The sequence below is a fragment of the Apium graveolens genome, chromosome 6 (genome assembly GCF_009905375.1).
Source record: "Apium graveolens cultivar Ventura chromosome 6, ASM990537v1, whole genome shotgun sequence".
In the NCBI taxonomy this organism is placed as follows: domain Eukaryota; kingdom Viridiplantae; phylum Streptophyta; class Magnoliopsida; order Apiales; family Apiaceae; genus Apium; species Apium graveolens.
The window spans coordinates 53,703,635-53,707,382 of NC_133652.1; positions in this window are offsets into that span (position 1 = coordinate 53,703,635).

Here is a 3,748-nt window from a genome sequence, read left to right on the forward strand (position 1 = left end):
CAGTGTTAGGTCTCAATATGTTTGTAGAAGGGGGGTTGAATACAAACAATACCATTTAATCGAATAAAATGCGGAACAAAAAAGGTGAAACAAAATTCAAGTTAAATAAATTATTATTAAACTTGAAAGGTGTTACAACAACGGTATCCTTTACAAGGGATTAATCTCAAATCAATTATTACAAATCTAGAATAAATTTGACATGAACTTTTTCTATTTTTGCAATAAAAAGATCAAATGCTAAAAGCGATTTGAGATTAAGTTCTAGGGATTTCGATCCGCTAGATAGTTGCACAAGAACAAGAAAAGTATTTCTAGTGGATTGGATTTAACAATAAATACTAGAAATAAATGATCTGTGAATTTGCAATAATTTCTCTGCAGGTTTCTTTTGTTCTGTGTTATGCTGAAAGATATTCAATGTTATGCTCTGATTATGAATTATGTTGCTTCTGCTTCTTTTTATCAAACAGCCGAATAGAATTAACTGCAATGACAATCCAATTAGCTCAGCAAGACAATCCATTTGAACTAGAAAGACTTTCGGTAGGACTTTCAAATTTCCAGTAGAACTTTCGGCAAGACCATTGTTTGTACTAGCATGACTTTCGGTAGGACTATCAATTGTCATACCGATTGTCATATTAGTACAATCAGATTGTCTTGTTGAATTTAAATAGATTTTAATCCAATTTAAATTCTGAAAATCCTTAATATTAATTCTGAATTAATTAATCAATTAATTCAATTAATCAATAAATTAATCTTTGCAGATATAATTTATTTTTTTAATTAAATTATATGACTTAATTAATTAATAGAGAATTAATACTGATCTTGAGCAGCAACCATTCTTCTGAATATCTTCTGAAAATCACTGAAAATTATGAATCAATTCCACCACTTCAATGTTGACACTCGATGTACTGTCTGGTTCATGAGTGACTAACTTTCGTGACGTTTCTTCATGCCTTGATCTTGATACTCTTGATTTTCTTCAGACTAAATCTTTGTAATTAATTGATACCCTGACGAGATCTCTGTCACTTGATTAAATCCACAATCTTGATTTATATCACTGAGGCTTGATCAATTGCTTGAGCTTCTTCCAGTGAATTAAGTCATCAAGTCTGTAGAAGAACAATGTTACTTAATCCTTTGACATATGTTACTCTGTGAGATCTCTCTGACGATAAATTCACTATTTACTTATTACATTCTTATTTGAGTTGAGTTAAATTCTCGAATAAACAAATAGGCTATGACATATGCCTTTCAATCTCCCCCTATTTGTTTGTTAGACAATAACAATAAATACCTAGGGGATAACTCAACTAACAAATAAGAAAAAGATATAAACAGTAATGCAAAGTAAATAGCAGAAAAGTTCTGGATTATATTTAACATTTTCCAGATTCCAAACGAAATTTACAAGTGAATACAAGATAGATGTTCCTCTAGCCTGAACATGTAACTACATTAGTCTATCTTGATTCATAAAGCTCTAATCATATTACATAGAGTTTTGAGCTAATTGAATTCAGTTGTCTTCTCTTCCGACTTCATCTTCTTCCAACTCATCACCTTCTTCCAAATCTTGAAGCAACTCCTTGTCAAAGACACGATCCTTTTCTGAAGTGAAGATGTCTGGCCTTACTGGTTAACTCCAACTGTCTTTAGTTTATTCTTGAGTTGATTGTACCTTTTAATATTCTTTTCACAATAAGCTTGAATTAAATCAGCTGCTTGAGTTTTCAACATGGATGAATATCCAGCAGTTCTTAGGTGATGTTCCATCCAGACCAGATGTTTAGCTGAGTAGTCTTTAAGAGATTGTGAATCGAGCTGGCAGATTTGAAGACAGTCAGACTTAAAGAATCTTACCTGATGAGGATTGTTGACCACTTGAGGACTAGCCCTGCTGGAAAACTCTTTGAGTCTTTCTCTAAGAACTTCATTCAATTCTGAGCTTCTTTTAACTTTGTTGAGAAGAACCCAAATCTCTGACAAAGAACGATTCTCAAACAGATGAAGTGACACCTTGAAAGATCCTTCGCTCTGACAATATACAAATATGCTCATCTCATTTAGTGATCTATCAAAGGCAGCTGTGATCCTTGAGACTTCAGTCTTTATAGCATTCATGTACATGTCATTGTTTGGATTAGAGATCTCCAGCTTATCCAGAAGATGTAGAAACTATCTATCATTGTTTGTGCTCAGCTGAGGCATATCAAGTACTCTCCTAGCTTCATCCCATTTTTCACCCATCTTCAGTCTAACATCTCTTCTCCTTTCTTGAGCCTTAATGTCATGAAGACGTTGCTTTTGAAGAGTTTCTGTTCTTTGTATATCTTTCCTCATGTCAATGATCTGGGATACCTTTTTGAGTTCAGCTTCTTTTCTTTTCATCTCTGACTGCTGCTACTGAAACTCTTTCTCAAACAGAGGATCCACTTGAGCTTCCTCTTCCCATTCTCCAAAATCACTTTCCTCCTCAGCTTCAAAGAAACCATCTTTATCTTCCAAGACTGGTTCAGTGGGAACGTCACAAATATCAAAGTCATCATGTTCTCCACTATAGTAGATATCATCAGGCTTCCCTGTGCCTCCAGCAGATGACTCTTTTTCTTTTCCCTTTTCACTTCTCCATTTCTTCTCCCCCTTAGTTGAGGAATCCTCTACAGACTTTCCCTTAGATCCTTCATGACCTCCATCACCTCCCGAGCCTCCACCAGACGGCCCTTCAAAGAAAGTCCTTTGTTCTTCATTGGGATAGTGAGAATTTTTGATCATGTAGTACAGGTACTTCATCCCTTCATTCAGATGTTCCATACCCGTCTCTATCTTCAGAAATCTGGAGGAATCCAGTGAATGATTCATTTCAACCAAGTCTTCAAGACAAGTCATTCTTGTACGTAGAGAGCAGAAGTTTGAAATGTCGTCAGTTGATAACGTTGGAGATGCCTGGATTGAGTTTAGCTTCGGTACAATAGATGTCTTCAAATCTGATATTTCAGTCCTGATAAGAGCCAACTGATTATTGACAGAGGTGGAAGAAGAAGACCGTTCAACCACTTGTGCTTTGAATGATTGAGCTTCAGCCTGACTTTTTGCAAGTTGTTCCTTGAGATCAGCAATTTGAGCTAACAGATTTTCAGTGTTTGTGTCTGTGTGTGCACTCACCTGAATATCTCTCCTGTTTAATTCACTCAACTCACGTGCATGTGTATCTCTCAATATAATTGCTCGTGAGGAGTCTTCCTGAGGCTGATCTTCTGTACCTGCATTTAAAATCACCCTAGCCTCTTCAAGAGAGGTCAGTGGTGGTGCAATGGGAATTCGCGAGTCCCGATCCTCAGTCAAACCTATCATTTCATGTGAAATAGATGTCTGAATTGCTTCAGGGATAGATTGACCGAGTTGCCCTCCACTTTCTCCAGATAAATCTGTGAGTGGAGAATCCTGTGAGGGAGCCAGAGGTGTTGGATCTGGGAGGGGAGAAAATGACTCTATTAAAGGTGGCTGAGAGTCAGATTTTCCCTCAGAAGCATGTGACTGCTCTTCTGCCGTAACTATGGCAGGCACTGTAACCGACTCTATGTGCACTCCTCGCTCCGTGTCCTGAGTATCATCTACTGGTCTGTATGCTTCCATTGTGAGTAATGGAATTGTGCTTGACTCAGTACAGGAAGCCATGGCCTTATGGCGAATTTCAATAGATTCATCCTGTTGAGAGAATGTTTCT